At 51.9% G+C, this 20,992-nt stretch overlaps 1 protein-coding gene across 8 annotated transcripts in view; it reads right to left on the reverse strand.

The window, feature by feature from the left end:
* LOC138681586 (uncharacterized) overlaps window positions 1-20,992 on the reverse strand; it is a 1,359,044-nt gene that overhangs the window by 363,019 nt on the left and 975,033 nt on the right. The gene's annotated exons all lie outside the window — the stretch shown is intronic.

The raw sequence follows: 20,992 nt of genomic DNA on the forward strand, positions 1-20,992 counted from the left end.
TCCATCTAATGAAAATAGTCAAAAATGCTTACCAATTACCAATGTATTGCAGTGTGTAGGCTCTACAGCCATAAAATAAGCCGTAGACATCAAGGCACACAAATAAGAATAGGAGCTTCAGCTCTCCATCAGCACATGAAATGGCATCATCTGTTCTCACTGGAAAAGCTAACCAAACCAAAATGGCTGCTGATGGAAAGGCATGTGACCAGACCAGTCCACCATTCTCCTTTTCTATTGGAGATGACTGATGGACAAGTCTGGTCATATACTCCTTCCACTAGCAGCCATTTTTGGACAGAAGTTCTGGTCAGACATCTGTCCGTGTGGTTGGATACAGTCTGGTGAAAGCAATTAGAGGATTTGGAGTTTTATTGATTTGCGGTGAAAATAAATTTGTCGTTAATATAATTTTTAGGAAAAAAATTCCGAAAAATGCAGAATGTCAATGTGAAAACATTTGCTTGTTTCTACTGCTCTGCCTCTGTTATCTTGGTCACTAGTTGCCTATACAGAGCACCACTCTGTACAAAGGTGATTCCCCAGAGCTAGTCCTCCTGGATCATTTGATATTGATGGGAGAAGGGTTACATTTTGTACTTTCACAGAAGTTGGTGACTATAGTAACTATGCTTGGCTGGTGGTGTGGTGTCTGTACTGTATTGCTTTATCCCCTCTTGTTTATTTAATTAAAGGGGTTGCCCACTTCTCAGACAACCCTTTCACCCAATCACCATATTCCCCCAAATAAAAAAATGAGAGCCTGTACTCTTCCAACGCTGTTTCAGCAAGGCATGCTCCTATTCATGAATTAAGAGCTTTTTACTACAGGGTTCCTGTTCATTAACAATGGTGTGCAATGCCAGTCTTAATGACTCGGGCACAAAGGCTACTTAACTATTTAAGAACTAGAAAAAGCAAGAGAACGATATCAGGTAGAAGGCATTATTATATTAATTGGCACAGCTCCAATGACTTGTACAGGTGCATCTCACAAAATTAGAATATCATCAGAAAGTTGATTTATTTCAGTTCTTCAATACAAAAAGTGAAACTCATATATTGGATAGAGTCATTATAATCAAAGTGATCTATTTCAAGTGTTTATTTCTGTTAACGTTGATGACTATGCCTTACAGCCAATGAAAACCCAAAAGTCATTATCTCAGTAAAGTAGAATACTTCATTGGCTGTAAACCATGATCATCAACATTCACAGAAGTAAACACTTGAAATACATCACTCTACTTGTAATGACTCTATATAATATACGAGTTTCACTTTTTGTATTGAAGAACTGAAATAAATAAACTTTTTGATGATAGTCTAATTTTGTGAGAAGCACCTGTATTTTGCTGATTGCAGTCACCATTGGCTATCACATGGAAGTTTGGGCAACTTTACAAAGCTATGCCTTCGACCATCACTGACCCTCTACCAAATCGGTCATGAAGGATGACATTGCTGGCAGTATTATGTTCACTAGTGTTGAGCATTCCGATACCGCAAGTATCGGGTATCGGCCGATATTTGCGGTATCGGAATTCCGATACCGAATTCCGATACTTCCCGCGTATCGGATACCGGAATCGGAAGTTCCCAGAATTCAAACTGAACACAGCAGCCAATGAGGAATGATTGGAAGTGTGGGCACATCCTGTTTAGCATGGTGGGCATGCAACTACTGGCAAGGCTGTGATTGGCTGCTGAAATGATGTCACTCTGCACTATAAAAAACGCTGCCGCCATTTTGCGCTCACTCTGCTGTGATTTCAGTTAGGGACAGGACGCTGTGTTCTAACTGAGGGCCAGTTGAGATAGCTAATTGCTTTATTTTCCTTTCCCAAGGCTAATTTAGCAAAACGCTGTGTGTTCTTCACTGTTCACCTTGCTCTTGCCTTGCAGCGCTGTTTTAACAGCGTTCTGCAAGGTCTCTGTGTGTGTGTGTGTGCAGCTCACTCTGTAGTCTGTGTGCAGCCATATACCCGGTTGTATTCAGCTCAGGGGGGGTTCACACTGCCTCACACAGTTGTCCTTTTTTGCTCATAGTGCAGCCTGCTGCACATTTTTTCTCACATTTCCTATTAGTGTTTTTCCACCCGTCTCCAGCTAAATTGTGGAAAAACACTACATAGGATAACCTAGAGGGGGTTTTTTGGGCCTTGCAGCGCCGTTTACGGCTGTCTGCACGGTCTCCGTGTGAGCCCAGCTTGCCCTGTAGTCTGTGTGCAGCCATAGCCGGTTGGATTCAGCTCAGGGTTCGTTACTGCCTCATACCTTGAAAAAATTTTTCCTTTTTTTTCAAATAGTGCAGCCTGTTTAAAATTTTTTAAAAAAATTTCCTATTAGTGTTTTTCCACCCGTCTCCAGCTAAATTGTGGAAAAACACTACATAGGATAACCTAGAGGGGTTTTTTTGGGCCTTGCAGCGCCGTTTACGGCTGTCTGCACGGTCTCTGTGTGAGCGCAGCTCGCCCTGTAGTCTGTGTGCAGCCATAGCCGTTTGGATTCAGCTCAGGGTGCGTTACTGCCTCATACCTTGAAAAAAAATGTCCTTTTTTTCAAATAGTGCAGCCTGTTTAACCCCTTACCGGCATCGGACGCACTATACCGTCCGATGCCGGCTCCCCTGCTTTGATGCAGGGCTCCGCGGTGAGCCCGCACCAAAGCCGGGACATGTCAGCTGTTTTGAACAGCTGACATGTGCCCGTAATAGCCGCGGGCAGAATCGCGATCTGCCCGCACCTATTAACTAGTTAAATGCCGCTGTCAAACGCAGACAGCGGCATTTAACTACCGCTTCCGGCCGGGCGGCCGGAAATGACGTCATCGCCGACCCCCGTCACATGTCCGGGGGTCGGCGATGCGTCTCCATTATAGCCATAGAGGTCCTTGAGACCTCTATGGTTACTGATTGCCCGTCGCTGTGAGCGCCACCCTGTGGTCGGCGCTCACAGCACACGTGCAATTCTGCTACATAGCAGCGATCAGCAGATCGCTGCTATGTAGCAGAGCCGATCGTGCTGTGCCTGCTTCTAGCCTCCCATGGAGGCTATTGAAGCATGGCAAAAGTTAAAAAAAAAAGTTTAAAAAAATGTGAAAAAAATAAAAAAAACATAAAAGTTTAAATCACCCCCCTTTCGCCCCAATCAAAATAAATCAATAAAAAAAATATCAAATCTACGCATATTTGGTATCGCCGCGCTCAGAATTGCCCGATCTATCAAATAAAAAAAAGTATTAACCTGATCGCTAAACAGCGTAGCGGGAAAAAAACTCGAAACGCCAGAATTACGTTTTTTTGGTCGCCGCGACATTGCATTAAAATGCAATAACGGGCGATCAAAAGAACGTATCTGCACCGAAATGCTATCATTAAAAACGTCATCTCGGCACGCAAAAAATAAGCCCTCAACCGACCCCAGATCACGAAAAATGGAGACGCTACGAGTATCGGAAAATGGCGCAATTTTTTTTTTTTTTTTTTTAGCAAAGTTTGGAATTTTTTTTCACCACTTAGATAAAAAATAACCTAGTCATGTTTGGTGTCTATGAACTCGTAATGACCTGGAGAATCATAATGGCAGGTCATTTTTAGCATTTAGTGAACCTAGCAAAAAAGCCAAACAAAAAACCAATGTGGGATTGCACTTTTTTTGCAATTTCACCGCACTTGGAATTTTTTTTCCGTTTTCTAGTACACGACATGCTAAAACCAATGATGTCGTTCAAAAGTACAACTCGTCCCGCAAAAAATAAGCCCTCACATGGCCAAATTGACGGAAAAATAAAAAAGTTATGGCTCTGGGAAGGAGGGGAGCGAAAAACGAACACGGAAAAACGAAAAATCCCCCGGTCATGAAGGGGTTAAAAAATTTTTAAAAAATTTCCTATTAGTGTTTTTCCACCCGTCTCCAGCTAAATTGTGGAAAAACACTACATAGGATAACCTAGAGGGGTTTTTTTGGGCCTTGCAGCGCCGTTTACGGCTGTCTGCACGGTCTCTGTGTGAGCGCAGCTCGCCCTGTAGTCTGTGTGCAGCCATAGCCGGTTGGATTCAGCTCAGGGTGCGTTACTGCCTCATACCTCTCATACCTTGAAAAAAAATTTCCTTTTTTTCAAATAGTGCAGCCTGTTTAAAATTTTAAAAATTTTTTTCCTATTAGTGTTTTTCCACCCGTCTCCAGCTAAATTGTGGAAAAACACTACATAGGATAACCTAGAGGTTTTTTTTTGGGCCTTGCAGCGCCGTTTACGGCTGTCTGCACGGTCTCTGTGTGAGCGCAGCTCGCCCTGTAGTCTGTGTGCAGCCATAGCCGTTTGGATTCAGCTCAGGGTGCGTTACTGCCTCATACCTTGAAAAAAAATGTCCTTTTTTTCAAATAGTGCAGCCTGTTTAAAATTTAAAAAAAAAATTTCCTATTAGTGTTTTTCCACCCGTCTCCAGCTAAATTGTGGAAAAACACTACATAGGATAACCTAGAGGGGTTTTTTTGGGCCTTGCAGCGCCGTTTACGGCTGTCTGCACGGTCTCTGTGTGAGCGCAGCTCGCCCTGTAGTCTGTGTGCAGCCATAGCCGGTTGGATTCAGCTCAGGGTGCGTTACTGCCTCATACCTTGAAAAAAAATTTCCTTTTTTTCAAATAGGGCAGCCTGTTTAAAATTTTAAATTTTTTTTTCCTATTAGTGTTTTTCCACCCGTCTCCAGCTAAATAGTGGAAAAACACTACATAGGATAACCTAGAGGAGGGTTTTTGGGCCTTGCAGCGCCGTTTACGGCAGTCTGCACGGTCCCCGTGTGAGTTAAACTTGCTCTGTAGTCCGATCTGCAGAAAAAAAAAAAGGAAAGTTCACCAAACACAACTTAACACTTGTGTAGGCCACATTTGAAAAATAATAAAGTTTAGTCGACACTTTACAACATTAGTGTTTCTTACACCTGTTAGTAGGAGCATTTCAGGAATAAGCACACTAAGGCCTTAGTACTTTTCTGCTTATCTTTATCTGTCAACCAAGATGAAGAGGGCAGGGAGTAAGGCACGTGGGCGCGGAGCAGGGAGAGGAGCAGGGAGAGGACGTGGTGATTCTGTGCCTGCTGCGGGCACCGGTGACTCGTCGTCACTCAGTTTCAGCAGGGAACAGTCCTTCATGCGCAGCTTTGTCGGAGAGCGCCGTGCACCGCTGCTGCGTGAAGACCAAATTGAAGCCGTTGTCGGGTGGATGGCAGCTAACGCCTCGGCATCGACTTCAGTTAGTGCCACATCCTCTCAGGCACAGAGCACTGGAGAGCAGCCATCTGCCTCTTCACCACCTGCCAAATTGGCCAGGCAGTCAGAGAGCCCAGGACAGGAGCCGTCTCTACTTCTGTTCTCTGAATCTCTTGGCTTGGAAACAGGGGGCCAGCCAAGCAGCATTGGAGAAATGGAAGAAGAGGCAGTGTGCAGTGATGCCCAACAGCTTTGTCTCTCTGACTCTGAAGAGGCGGGTGGGCCAGTGCCTCCGGTGACCACAGCGCAGTACGCATCTGATGATGAAACTCAGGTGCCGCTTTCTGGTGCGTACTGTGCTGCCGAGACTACCCAGGAGGAGCAGTTGGTGGCAGAGGGTAGTGGAGATGATGAGGTCCTTGACCCATCGTGGCGTGAGGAACAGGAAGGTGGTGGGAGCAGCTCTGAGGAATAGATTCCCCTTACGGGCCAAAGAGGGAGAGGGAGGGGGAAGACTGCGGAGCCTGTAGCCTCCACTTTGGCACCTGTTAGGAGCCTGTCTCTTTCCAAAGCCAAAAAGGGCGCTCCCAAGACTTGCAGTGCCTGGTCCTTTTTTGACACAGTTGCAGATGACATTTGTTTTGTCAAATGCAAGCTGTGTCATCAGAAAGTAAAAAGAGGGAAAAATGTCAGCAACCTCAATACCACAAATATGTGGAAACATGTGCGGACCAGGCACGCGGTGGAGTTACAGAAACACACTGAAGATGTAGGCCAACCAACAGCGGCAGCTACCACCTCTTCAGCTCGTGTTGCCTCTTCCTCCAGCTCACGCACAGCTGGTTTGGCTTCCTCCCAGGATCGCCATGGAAGAACCTCTGGCACTGTTGTCCAGAGACCTTGTGTAATTCCACCCATAGCACCACCTTCCCAGTCATCCTCACACTCCCAGTCTACTCTACAGCTATCGGTAGTACAGGCATGGGAGAAAAGGCGGGCATTCTCGGCCAACCACCCCCGAGCACAGGCTCTGAATGCAGGCATTGCCAAACTGTTGTCCCTGGAAATGCTCTCATTCAGGCTGGTGGAGACTGACAGCTTCCGTGACTTGATGGCATTGGCAGTCCCACAGTACAAGGTGCCCAGCCGCTTTTACTTCAGCAGGCAAGCTGTCCCTGCCCTGCACAGGCATGTTGAGGGAAACATAAAACATGCGCTACTGAACGCCGTCAGTAGCAAGGTCCACCTCACCACCGATGCGTGGACCAGTCAGCATGGACAGGGGCGATACGTTTCCCTCACTGCCCATTGGGTTAATGTTGTTGAGCCAGGTACAGATCGTGCGAGTGGCGCAGGACGTGTCCTGCCCACTCCAAGGATTGCAGGAATCCAGTCTGTACGCATTGACTCCTCCTCTTACACAAGTTCCTCAGAATCATCTCTGCAGGAGCCGTCACAGTCCACCTCCACATGGACCCGTGAACGTTTACCTATGACCGACATGAGCACAGCCGTGGCCAAACGTCAGCAGGCCGTCTTGAAACTAGTTTCATTGGGGAATCGAAGCCACACAGCGCAGGAGCTCTGGAATGCCATCAAGCAGGAGAGCGATGTGTGGTTACTGCCAGCGAATCTCCAGCCAGGCATGGTAGTGTGTGACAATGGCCGAAATCTGGTGGCAGCTTTGGCCCTTGGCAACCTCACTCACATCCCATGTCTGGCACATGTGCTCAATTTGGTTGTGCAGAGTTTTCTGAGGGACTATCCGGATCTTGATGCCCTGCTGCACAAGGTCCGCCTAGAGTGTGCTCACTTGCGGCGTTCCAGCTTGGCAAGATCCCGCATTGCTGCTCTGCAGCGCCGATTCCGCCTTCCGGAACACCGCATCATATGTGACCTACCTACCCGGTGGAATTCCACGTTACATATGTTGGAGCGGTTGTGTGAGCAGCAGCAAGCAGTTATGGAGTACCAGCTGCATCAGGCGCAAAGAAGTCGCAGTCAGCGCCGATCAGACTTCACAACCACAGATTGGGCCACTATGAAGGACGTCTGCCAGGTTTTGCGTCCTTTTGATTATTCCACGCGGATGGCAAGTGCAGATGATGCACTAGTCAGCATGACTGTCCCCCTTATCTGCCTGCTTCAGCAAACTTTGCAAGGGTTAAGGGATGATGTTGTGGAAGAGGTGGAGGATGAGGAGTCACCTTTTCCATCAGCTTCTGGAGAGTCAGCGCCGCGTGGTTCCTCACAAAAGGGGTACGCAGGGGCCACTTTGTGAGGAGGATGAGGAGGAGTCAATGGAGGAGGAAGAGCTCCGTTCAGAGGAGGGAGCGACACAATTGTCCAGTGGTCAGTGTGTACAGCGAGGGTGGGGTGATGACGAGCGGGCAGAGATCATGTCTCAAGCAGGGGACAGCGTTTCTGGGCCAGTTGGCAGTCTGCAGCACATGGTGGATTTCATGCTGCAGTGCCTGAGAAACGACCGCCGCATTGACCACATTCTCAACATGCCTGATTATTGGGTGTTCACCCTCCTCGATCCTCGCTACCGGGACAACGTCCAAAACCTCATCCCAGCGTTGACCCGGGAGCGTAAATTGCGGGAGTACCACGACACACTGGTGAATTCCATCATCTTCTCCAGTCCAACTGAGAGGAGTGCTGCTAGTGCTTTACAAAGCAGCTCAGTGCGTCGAGGCAGTGGGGGAGGCTCTGCCCAAAGAGGGAGCAGAAGCAGTGCCTCTGCCCAAGGCAAGCCCAGTATGGCACAACTCTGGCACACTTGTGTGCCCGCCCCAAATGTCTACACCATCACCGGCGGCTCCAGTCAGCAGGAGGCAACGGTTCCGTCAGATGGTGACAGACTACATGGCTTGCCCTCTTACTGTACTCCCAGACGGCTCTTCCCCGTTCAAGTTTTGGGTCTCTAAGCTGGATACATGGCCAGAGCTAAGCCAGTATGCATTGGAGGTGCTGGCTTGCCCTGCGGCTAGTGTCTTATCGGAACGTGTCTTTAGTGCCGCAGGTGGTGTACTAACAGACCGTCGCATGCGACTATCCTCTGATAACGTTGACCGGCTTACTTTCCTGAAAATGAACCAGGCCTGGATCTCGTAGGAATTTGCCACTCCTCTGCCTGATTAAGTAATTGGGTGTCATCCAGGTCTCCTGCTGTGTTCATCTTTCTACCACCTGAACTGCTATTCCTGGGCTCCAACACCGCCAGTTGCGGCTCAGAAGTACAGGCTGCACAGTAAAAACATACCACCCAGTGTTATTGGGTTTCAGTAACGTCAGCTGATCCCCAGCTGTGTAGCCGGCAATGTGTCCTGCGACCGCCACGCTGGCACAACAACCTAAATGTAAGGGAACCTGTCCCCCCCCCCCCCGTCGTTTGTTACTGAAAGAGCCATCTTGTGCAGCAGTAATGCTGCACAAGGAAAAGGTAGCTCTTTTAGTTTAGCTCCTTGCACACGCAGAACTTAACACTTATAAAATGTGTTCACTGATACCGTTATACCGTCCCGGAGCTGGGACTTTCCTTCGTAATGTGATGCAGCACAGCCATCATTCCTACCCCCTTGGTGCCATGCGCTGCCTCCTCAGCGTTGTTTTAAGCTGTCACGGAGCCTGTGCTGTTCTGTTATCCCTTGGCCATGTCCTATTTGCGCTGCCTGTCTTCTGACATAATTTGGTGTCAGGCTGGCTGCACCTGTGCGGCCGCGCTGCCCGAGATCCCGCCTCGCAGTGTCTTCTGATTGAATCACACTGCGGGCCTGGGATCCATGGGCATGCGCAGTGCATATCTTCCCCTCGGGCTCTCGCTCATCTCCCTCCGCCTTCTTTAGACTGTGCGCTGTCAGCTGATCCCTAATAGCATGCCACGGCCGTGACACCGCACAGTCTGAAGAAGAGGGAAGGAGGGGAGTGAGAGTTGAGGATATGCACTGTGCATGCCCATGGATCCAAGGCCCGCAGTGGGATTACGTTAGACGACACTGCGAGGTGGGATCTGGAGCAGCGTGGACGCACAGGCACTGACAGCCTGACACCAAATTATGTCAGAAGACAGGCAGCGCTAATTGGGCATGGCCAAGGGATAACAGAACAGCGCAGGCTCCGTGACAGCTTAAAACAACGCTGAGGAGGCAGCGCATGGCACCAAGGGGATAGGAATGACAGCTGTGCTGTGTCCCATTACGAAGGAAATTCGCACCTCCGGGACGGTTTAACGGTATAAGGGGACACATTTTTAGTGTTTACTTCTGTGTTTGCAAGGAGCATAATTAAAAGAGCAACCTTTTCCTTTTGCATCCTTAGTGCTGCACAAGATGGCTCTTTCAGCTACAAACGTCTTGGGGGGGGGGGGGGTTAAAGGTTCCCTTTCAACTTGCTCCAATCAGGCTTCGGCCTACACTCTGTTCCTCTGCTCCTCCTGCTGTCCCTGGGCTCTAACACCGCCAGTTGGTGCCTGAAAGTGCTGTCTGCACAGTCAACAGTCGCTCCTCTGTTATTGGGGTTCAGTAACGTCAGCTGATCCCCAGCTGTGTGTGCGGCAATACCTCCAAACTGCTCCTCCTGCTGTCCCTGGGCTCTAACACCGCCAGTTGGTGCCTGGAAGTGCTGTCTGCACAGTCAACAGTTGCTCCTCTGTTATTGGGGTTCAGTAACGTCAGCTGATCCCCAGCTGTGTGTGCGGCAATACCTCCAATCTGATCCTCCTGCTGTCCCTGGGCTCTAACACCGCCAGTTGGTGCCTGGAAGTGCTGTCTGCACAGTCAACAGTCGCTCCTCTGTTATTGGGGTTTAGTAACGTCAGCTGATCCCCAGCTGTGTATCCGGCAACGTGCCATGCGACCGCCACGCTGGCACAACTAAAATGTAAGGGGACCTGTCCCCCCCCCCCCTAGGCGTTTGTTACTGAAAGAGCCACCTTGTGCAGCACTAATACTGCACAAGGAAAAGGTCGCTCTTGAAATTATGCTCCTTGCAAACGCTGAACTACACACTCATGTAATGTGTCCCCTCACACCGTCCAACCGTCCCGGAGGTGGGACTTTCCTTTGTAATGTGACGCAGCACAGCCGTCATTGCTACCCTCTTGGCACCGTGCGCTGCCTCCTTAGCGTTGTTTGATTCCGTCATGGACCCTGCGCTGTTATGTTATCCCTTGGCCATGCACAGTTTGCGCTGCCCATCCTCTGACATCATTTGTTGTCGTCCTGGCTGCGCCTGTGCGTCCACGCTGCCCGAAATCCCACCTCGCAGTGTCGTCTAATGTGATCCCATAGTGGGCCTGGTATCCATGGCCATGCGCAGTGCATATACGAGCCTCTCACTCCCCTTCTTCACGCTTCTTCAGACTAGGCGGCGTCAGCTGATCCCTAATAGCATGCCACGGCCGTGACGCCGCACAGTCTGAAGAAGCAGGAAGGAGGTGAGTGAGAGGCGATGATATGCACTGCGCATGCCCATGGATCCCTGGCCCGCAGTGGGATTACATTAGATGACACTGCGAGGTTGGATCTCGGGCAGCTTGGACGCACAGGCACTGCCAGCCTGACACCTAAATGATGTCAGAAGACGGGCACCGCTAACTGTGCATGGCCAAGGGATAACATTACAGCGCGGGCTCCGTGACAGAACCAAACAACGTTGAGGAGGTGGCGCACGGCACCAAGGGGGTTAGAATGACGGCTGTGCTGTGTCACATTACAAAGGAAAGTCCCACTTCGGGACGGTTTGACGGTGTGAGGGGACACATTATATGAGTGTGTACTTCAGCGTTTGCAAGGAGCATAATTTTCGGAGCCACCATTTTCCATGTGCAGTATTACTGCTGTACAAGATGGCTCTTTCAGCAACAAATGCCTGGGGGGGGGGTTAAAGGTTCCCTTTCAACTTGCTCCACTGCAGGCTTCGGCCTACACTCTGCTCCTCTTTGATTCCCTGGGTTTCAACACTGTCAGTTGCCACCTGGAAGTGTTGTCTACACAGAAAAAACACTAGCTGATGTGTCAGTGGGGTTCAGCACCGCCAGCTGTTCCCCTGCTGTGTAGTCGGCAACGTGTCCAGCACAAGCCACGCTGGCACAACAGAACAAAAGCTGCCACCAGTGCAGGCTTTGGCCTACACTCTGCTCCTCTCCTCCTGCTGCTGCCCCTGGGCTCAAACACCGCTAGTTTTGGCCCGGAAGTGCTAGCTGCACAGAGAAAAACACCAGCCAATGTGTTAGTGGGGTTCAGCAACGCCAGCTGTTCCCCTGCTGTGTAGCTGGCAACGTGACCTGCAAACGCCACGCAGGCACATGAACTGAAATTAAAGGGACCCTGCCACCCACCCCAAGGTGTTTCTATGTATAACAGCTACCTTGTACAGCAGTAATGCTGCATTTGTACAAGGTGGCTGACTTTTTCTCCTTGCCAACGTGGAACTCAACACGTACAAAATGTGTCTCATTGAGACCATTCCACTGTCCCTGAAGTGTGACTTTCCTTTCTAATGACACGCACCACCCCCCTTGGGAGCGCTGCCCGTCTTCTGACATCATTGGTTGGCTGCCTGTGCCTGGGTGTCCGCCCTGCCCGACACAACCCCCCTCGTTGTCTCATATATTTTGGCTGCGAGGGTGTGATTGATGGGCATGTGCAGTGCATATGTTCGCCTGTCTTAACTCATCTCCTTCCGCCTTCTTCAGACTGTGTGGCCTCATGGCCGTGGTAGGCGATAAGGGATCAGCTGAGGCCACCCAGTCTGAAGCAGGTGTAAGGACATGTGTGAGCGGCAAACATATTTACTGCACAAGGCCACGAATCCCAGCCACGCAGTGTGATTTGTTGAAAACACACTGCGGGTCTGGGATTCATGGCCATTGCTAACCGCACCGGCCAACATGAAATGAAGTGAGAAGACAGGCAGCGCTCACAGCGCATGGCCAAGGGATCACAATAGCGCAGACTCCTGTACAGCAAATAACAACGCTCAGGAGGCTGCGCCCAGCACCAAGGCGTTATTTATGTGCACCTGTGCTGCGTCTCCTTAAAAAGACAAGTCACGCCTCCAATACAGAACTGAACTACTGTTCAATGGGCTAAATTGTGTACGTCTTTCATTCTGCGTGTGCAATGAGCAAAACTTAAAGAGCAACCTTTAACTTGTGGAGCTTTACTGCTGCACAAGGTGTGGCTCTTCAACATTGTAACACCTGAGGGTGGGTTAAAGGTTACCTTTTAAATTGGTTCAAGTAGGCTTCCGCCTACACTCTGCTCCTCCTGCAGACCCTGGGCTCTAACTACGCCAGTTGGGGCCCGGAAGTGCTGGCTGCACAGAGAAAAACACCCACCATTGTGTCAGTGGGGTTCAGCACCGCCAGCTGTTCCCCTGCTGTGTAGCCGGCATCGTGTCCAGCACAAGCCACGCTGGCACAACAGACCAAAAGCTGCCACCAGTGCAGGCTTTGGCCTACACTTTGCTCCTCTCCTCCTGCTGCTGCCCCTGGGCTCAAACACCGATTGTTTTTGCCCGGAAGTGCTAGCTGCACAGAGAACAACACCAGCCAATGTGTTAGTGGGGTTCAGCAACGCCAGCTGTTCCCCTGCTGTGTAGCCGGCATCGTGTCCAGCACAAGCCACGCTGGCGCAACAGACCAAAAGCTGCCACCAGTGCAGGCTTCGGCCTACACTTTGCTCCTCTCCTCCTCCTGCTGACCCTGGGCTCTAACACCGCCAGTTTTTGCCCGGACGTGCTAGCTGCACAGAGAAAAACACCAGTCAATGTGTCAGTGGGGTTCAGCACCGCTAGCTGTTCCCCTGCTGTGTAGCTGGCAACGTGTCCTGCAAACGCCATGCAGGCACCTGAACTGAAATTAAAGGGAACCAGCCCCCACCCCCCCAGGTGTTTCTATGTATAACAGCCACCTTGTACAGCAGTACTGCTGCATTTGTACAAGGTGTCTGACTTTTTCTCCTTGCCCACGTTTAATTAAACACGTACTAAATGTGTCTCATTGAGACCATTCCACTGTCCCTGAGGTGTGACTTTCCTTTCTAATGATACGCAGCACCACCCTTGGTAGCGCTTCCCGTCTTTTGACATCATTGGTTAGCTGGCTGCGCCTGTGCGTCTGCCCTGCTCGAAACAACGCCCCTCGGTGTCTTATTTTGTTGGACAGCGAGGGTGTGATTGATGGGCATGTGCAGTGCATATGTTTGCCTGTGTTCACTCATCTCCTTCCGCCTTCTTCAGACTGGGTGGCCTCATGGCCGCGGCATGCGATAAGGTATCAGAAGAGGCCACCCAGTCTGAAGCAGGTGTAAGGACATGTGTGAGCGGCAAACATATTTACTGCACAAGGCCACGAATCCCAGCCACGCAGTGTGTTTTTTTGAAAACACACTGTGGGTCTGGGATTCATGTCCATCGCTAACCGCAACGGCCGACATGAAATGAGGTCAGAAGACAGGAAGCGCTCACAGCGCATGGCCAAGGGATAACAATAGCGCAGTCTCCTGTACAGCAAATAACAACGCTCAGGAAGCTGCGCCCATGCACCAAGGTGTTATTTTGGACACCTGTGCTGCGTCTCCTTAAAAAGACAAGTCACGCCTCCACTACTGTTTGACAGTATAATGGGCTAAATAGTGTACGTGTTTTATTCAGCGTGTGCAAGGAGCAAAATTAATAGAGCAACCTTTTACTTGTGCAGCATTACTGCTGCACAAGGTGTGGCTCTTGTACCTTGCAACACCTGAGGGGGGGTTAAAGGTAACTTTTGAAATTGGTTCAACTAGGCTTCGGCCTACACTCTGCTCCTCTCCTCCTCCTGCTGCCCCTGGGCTCAAACACCCCTAGTTTTTGCCCGGAAGTGCTAGCTGCACAGAGAACAACACCAGCCAATGTGTTAGTGGGGTTCAGCAACGCCAGCTGTTCCCCTGCTGTGTAGCCGGCATCGTGTCCAGCACAAGCCACGCTGGCACAACTGACCAAAAGCTGCCACCAGTGCAGGCTTCAGCCTACACTCTGCTCCTCTTCTCCTCCTGCTGACCCTGGGCTCAAACACCGCCAGTTTTTGCCCGGAAGTGCTAGCTGCACAGAGAAAAACACCAGCCAATGTGTTAGTGGGGTTCAGCACCGCCAGCTGTTCCCCTGCTGTGTAGCCGGCAACGTGACCTGCAAACGCCACGCAGGCACATGAACTGAAATTGAAGGGAGCCTGCCCCCCACCCCCAGGTGTTTCTATGTATAATAGCCACCTTGTACAGCAGTACTGCTGCATTTGTACAAGGTGGCTGACTTTTTCTCCTTGCCCACGTTTAATTAAACACGTACTAAATGTGTCTCATTGAGACCATTCCACTGTCCCTGAGGTGTGACTTTCCTTTTTAATGACACGCATCACCCCCATTGTTAGCGCTGCCCGTCTTCTGACATCATTGGTTGGCTGGCTGTGTCTGTGCGTCCGCCCTGCCCGACACAACGCCCCTCGTTGTCTCATATATTATGACTGCGAGGGTGTGATTGATGGGCACGAGCAGTGCATATCTTCGCCTGTCTTCACTCCCCTCCTTCCGCCTTCTTCAGACTGTGCGGCCTCATGGCCGTGGCAGGCGATAAGGGATCAGCTGAGGCCGCCCAGTCTGAAGCAGGTGTAAGGACATGTGTGAGCTGCGAACATATTTACTGCACAAGGCCACGAATCCCAGCACCGCAGTGTGACTTTATGAAAAGGCACTGTGGTTCTGGGATTTATGGCCATCGTTAACCGCACCGGCCAACATGAAATGAGGTCATAAGACGGCCTGCACTAACAGGGTATTGCCAAGGGATAACACAAGAGCGCAGTCTCCTGTACTGCAAATAACAACGGTAAGGAATCTGCGCCCAGCACCTAGGTGTAAATTTTGACACCTGTGCTGCGTCTTCTTCAAAAGAAAAGTCACGCCTCCACTACTGTTTGACAGTATAATGGGCTAAATAGTGTACGTGTTTTATTCAGCGTGTGCAAGGAGCAAAATTAAGAGAGCAACCTTTGACTTGTGCAGCATTAATGCTGTTCAAGGTGTGGCTCTTGTACCTTGCAACACCTGAGGGGGGGGTTAAAGGTTACCTTTGAAATTGGTTCAACTAGGCTTCGGCCTACACTCTGCTCCTCTCCTCCTCCTGCTGACCCTGGGCTCTAACACCGCTAGTTTTTGCCCTGAAGTGCTAGCTGCACAAAGAAAAACACCAGCCAATGTGTTAGTGGGGTTCAGCACCGCCAGCTGTTCCCCTGCTGTGTAGCCGGCATCGTGTCCAGTACAAGCCACGCTGGCACAACCGACCAAAAGCTGCCACCAGTGCAGGCTTCGGCCTACACTCTGCTCCTCTCCTCCTGCTGCTGCCCCTGGGCTCAAACACCGCTAGTTTTGGCCCGGAAGTGCTAGCTGCACAGAGAAAAACACCAGCCAATGTGTTAGTGGGGTTCAGCAACGCCAGCTGTTCCCCTGCTGTGTAGCCGGCAACGTGACCTGCAAACGCCACGCAGGCACATGAACTGAAATTGAAGGAAGCCTGCCCCCCACCCCCAGGTGTTTCTATGTATAACAGCCACCTTGTACAGCAGTACTGCTGCATTTGTACAAGGTGGCTGACTTTTTCTACTTGCCCACGTGGAACTCAACACGTACAAAATGTGTCTCATTGAGACCATTCCACTGTCCCTGAGGTGTGACTTTCCTTTCTAATGATACGCAGCACCACCCTTGGTAGCGCTTCCCGTCTTTTGACATCATTGGTTAGCTGGCTGCGCCTGTGCGTCCGCCCTGCTCCAAACAACGCCCCTCGGTTTCTTATTTATTTTGTCAGCGAGGGTGTGGTTTATGGGCACGAGCAGTGCATATGTTCGCCTGTCGTCACTCATCTCCTTCCGCCTTCTTCAGACTGTGCAGCCTCATGGCCGCGGCATGCGAGAAGGGATCAGCAGAGGCCGCCCAGTCTGAAGCAGGTGTAAGGACGTGTGTGAGCTGCCAAAATATTTACTGCTCAAGGCCACGAATCCCAGCACCGCAGTGTGACTTTATGAAAAGGCACTGTGGGTCTGGGATTTATGGCCATCGTTAACCGCACCGGCCAACATGAAATGAGGTCATAAGATGGGCAGCGCTAACAGGGCATTGCCAAGGGATAACACAAGAGCGCAGACTCCTGTACAGCAAATAACAATGCTCAGGAAGCTACGCCAAGCACCAAGGCGTTATTTGGGACACCTGTGCTGCGTCTCCATAAAAAGCCAAGTCACGCATCCACTACAGTTTGACTGTAGAATGGGCTAAATTGTGTACGTCTTTCATTCAGCGTGTGCAAGTAGACAAATTAATAGAGCAACCTTTCACTTGTGCAGCATTAATACTGCACAAGGTGTGTCTCTTGTACTTTGTAACACCTGAGGGGGGGTTAAAGGTTTCCTTTGAAATTGGTTCAACTAGGCTTCGGCCTACACTCTGCTCCTCTCCTCCTGCTTCACCACGGGCTCTAACATCGTTAGTTTTTGCCCGCAAGTGCTAGCTGCACAGAGAAAAACACCCGCCATTGTGTTAGTGGGGTTCAGCAACGCCAGCTGTTCCCCCACTGTGTAGCCGGCAAAGTGTCCTGCAAACGCAACGCAGACACAAAGCTGCCTCCACTGCAGGCTTCGGCCTACACTCTGCTTCCCCTGCTTACCCTTTGCTCCAGCACCGCTAGTTGGGGCTCTAGGAAGACAATCTTTAATAGGCAACGCATCTGGGTTCCAGCACCGCCAGGTGGTTCTCGGCAGTGTTTTTGTCACAGGTACTCCCTCGTGCCAAACCTGGTTTCAGCACCGTCAGCTGTTTCCGGGTTGTGTCAAGCTCGCTGAGACGCCTATGCTTGCCCCGTCGTGTTGCGGTCGGGTTAGCCAACTCCAGGGTGCCTCCAGTTTAGGAGCTTCCTATGTGGGCTGCATGAATTGGTAGTCAAGGCTGGTTCTGTAGTGCCAGTAGGCCCAGCTCCCCCTGTAGGACTGTTGGGGTTCGGTAACTGCGGCTGCCTCGCGGCCTAGCTGTTCTCTCCTCTCCTGTGGGCCTTCGGGTCCACCACCTGGTTCCAGCACCGTCAGCTGGTTCCGGGCCGAGCCTTTGGCTTAGGTGCCTCCTCCTGGGTATCCGAGTTCCGCCAACGCCAGGCGGTCCTTGGTAGTGCTTTTAAGCGCAGGCACCTACAGCTTAGTAACCGGGTTCCAGCACCGTCAGCTGGTCCTCGGTCGTGCCATTGGCTCTTGCACACTGGGGCAACGCATCTGGGTTCCAGCACCGCCAGCTGGTTCTCGGCAGTGTTTTTGTCACGGGTACTCCCTCGTGCCCAGCCTGGTTCCAGCACCGTCAGCTGTTTCCGGGTACTGTCAAACTCACTGAGACACCTATGCGTTGCCCCGTCGTGTTGCGGTCGAGTTAGCCAACTCCAGGGTGCCTCCAGTTTAGGAGCTTCCTATGTGGGCTGCATGAATTGGTAGTCAAGGCTGGTTCTGTAGTGCCAGTAGGCCCAGCTCCCCCTGTAGGACTGTTGGGGTTCGGTAACTGCGGCTGCCTCGCGGCCTAGCTGTTCTCTCCTCTCCTGTGGACCTTCGGGTCCACCACCTGGTTCCAGCACCGTCAGCTGGTTCCGGGCCGAGCCTTTGGCTTAGGTGCCTCCTCCTGGGTATCCGAGTTCCGCCAACACCAGGCGGTCCTTGGTAGTGCTTTTAAGCGCGGGCACCTACAGCTTAGTAACCGGGTTCCAGCACCGTCAGCTGGTCCTCGGTCGTGCCATTGGCTCTTGCACACTGGGGCAACGCATCTGGGTTCCAGCACCGCCAGCTGGTTCTCGGCAGTGTTTTTGTCACGGGTACTCCCTCGTGCCCAGCCTGGTTCCAGCACCATCAGCTGTTTCCGGGTACTGTCAAACTCACTGAGACACCTATGCGTTGCCCCGTCGTGTTGCGGTCGAGTTAGCCAACTCCAGGGTGCCTCCAGTTTAGGAGCTTCCTATGTGGGCTGCATGAATTGGTAGTCAAGGCTGGTTCTGTAGTGCCAGTAGGCCCAGCTCCCCCTGTAGGACTGTTGAGGTTCGGTAACTGCGGCTGCCTCGCGGCCTAGCTGTTCTCTCCTCTCCTGTGGACCTTCGGGTCCACCACCTGGTTCCAGCACCGTCAGCTGGTTCCGGGCCGAGCCTTTGGCTTAGGTGCCTCCTCCTGGGTATCCGAGTTCCGCCAACGCCAGGCGGTCCTTGGTAGTGATTTTAAGCGCGGGCACCTACAGCTTAGTAACCGGGTTCCAGCACCGTCAGCTGGTCCTCGGTCGTGCCATTGGCTCTTGCACACTGGGGCAACGCATCTGGGTTCCAGCACCGCCAGCTTGTTCTCGGCAGTGTTTTTGTCACGGGTACTCCCTCGTGCCCAGCCTGGTTCCAGCACCGTCTGCTGTTTCCGGGTACTGTCAAACTCACTGAGACACCTATGCGTTGCCCCGTCGTGTTGCGGTCGAGTTAGCCAACTCCAGGGTGCCTCCAGTTTAGGAGCTTCCTATGTGGGCTGCATGAATTGGTAGTCAAGGCTGGTTCTGTAGTGCCAGTAGGCCCAGCTCCCCCTGTAGGACTGTTGGGGTTCGGTAACTGCGGCTGCCTCGTGGCCTAGCTGTTCTCTCCTCTCCTGTGGACCTTCGGGTCTACCACCTGGTTCCAGCACCGTCAGCTGGTTCCGGGCCGAGCCTTTGGCTTAGGTGCCTCCTCCTGGGTATCCGAGTTCCGCCAACACCAGGCGGTCCTTGGTAGTGCTTTTACGCGCGGGCACCTACAGCTTAGTAACCGGGTTCCAGCACCGTCAGCTGGTCCTCGGTCGTGCCATTGGCTTTTGCACACTGGGGCAACGCATCTGGGTTCCAGCACCGCCAGCTGGTTCTCGGCAGTGTTTTTGTCACGGGTACTCCCTCGTGCCCAGCCTGGTTCCAGCACCGTCAGCTGTTTCCGGGTACTGTCAAACTCACTGAGACACCTATGCGTTGCCCCGTCGTGTTGCGGTCGAGTTAGCCAACTCCAGGGTGCCTCCAGTTTAGGAGCTTCCTATGTGGGCTGCATGAATTGGTAGTCAAGGCTGGTTCTGTAGTGCCAGTAGGCCCAGCCCCCCTGTAGGACTGTTGGGGTTCGGTAACTGCGGCTGCCTCGCGGCCTAGCTGTTCTCTCCTCTCCTGTGGACCTTCGGGTCCACCACCTGGTTCCAGCACCGTCAGCTGGTTCCGGGCCGAGCCTTTGGCTTAGGTGCCTCATCCTGGGTATCCGAGTTCCGCCAACGCCAGGCGGTCCTTGGTAGTGCTTTTAAGCGCGGGCACCTACAGCTTAGTAACCGGGTTCCAGCACCGTCAGCTGGTCCTCGGTCATGCCATTGGCTCTTGCACACTGGGGCAACGCATCTGGGTTCCAGCACCGCCAGCTGGTTCTCGGCAGTGTTTTTGTCACGGGTACTCCCTCGTGCCCAGCCTGGTTCCAGCACCGTCAGCTGTTTCCGGGTACTGTCAAACTCACTGAGACACCTATGCGTTGCCCCGTCGTGTTGCGGTCGAGTTAGCCAACTCCAGGGTGCCTCCAGTTTAGGAGCTTCCTATGTGGGCTGCATGAATTGGTAGTCAAGGCTGGTTCTGTAGTGCCAGTAGGCCAAGCTCCCCCTGTAGGACTGTTGGGGTTCGGTAACTGCGGCTGCCTCGCGGCCTAGCTGTTCTCTCCTCTCCTGTGGGCCTTCGGGTCCACCACCTGGTTCCAGCACCGTCAGCTGGTTCTCGGCAGTGTCTTTTGCTCTTGTAACTTCTGCTCCCCATCCTGGTTCCAGTACCGTCAGCTGGTTCCGGGCAGAGCCTTTGGCTTAGGTGCCTCCTTCTGGGTATCCAAGTTCCACCAACGTCAGGTGGTCCTTGGTAGTGCTTTCAGGCACGGGTACCTCCTGCTTAGTAACCGGGTTCCAGTAACGTCAGCTGGTCCTCGGTAGTTCCATTGGCTCTTGGACCTTCGGCTACCCATCCGGGTTCCAGTACCGTCAGCTGGTTCTCGGCAGTGTCTTTTGCTCTTGTACCTTCTGCTCCCCATCCTGGTTCCAGTACCGTCAGCTGGTTCCGGGCAGAGCCTTTGGCTTAGGTGCCTCCTTCTGGGTATCCGAGTTCCGCCAACGTCAGGCGGTCCTTGGTAGTGCTTTTTAGCACGGGTACCTCCTGCTTAGTAACCGGGTTCCAGTAACGTCAGCTGGTCCTCGGTAGTTCCATAGGCTCTTGAACCTTCGGGTAGCCATCCGAGTTCCAGTTCCATCAGCTGGTTCTTGGCATTTTCTCAGCCTTCTTGTACCTTCTGCTACATTTCCAAGTTGAAGACCCTAACATCGACGACCCGGAAGACCACCCCGATGACGACGACGGCGGAGACGACGACGGCGGAGACGACGACGGCGGAGACGACGACATTGGAGACTACGACCCTGGAGACGACGACATGGAAGACCGAGAAGCAGAAGAACAAGAGGCTGCAGAACAAAGAGCAGAAGAACATTAAGCATAACACTTAATATCAGAGCAAAAGATATTATATAAATTATATGCAGAAGAAGACTAAGCAGTGTATGGGGGTGAGTCCATTCCTCCTCGTGGTGCCCCTGGATAAAGCCTGATGCTGCAGGCCAAACTGAACGTGGACAAATGTAACTTTTGTGATTGGCAGAACGGAAGGTGTAATCTTCCAACTTTTATAGATAACAACTACGGGAATGCCTGTCACAAA

The sequence above is a fragment of the Ranitomeya imitator genome, chromosome 5, assembly GCF_032444005.1.
Source record: "Ranitomeya imitator isolate aRanImi1 chromosome 5, aRanImi1.pri, whole genome shotgun sequence".
NCBI classification, from domain to species: Eukaryota; Metazoa; Chordata; class Amphibia; order Anura; family Dendrobatidae; genus Ranitomeya; species Ranitomeya imitator.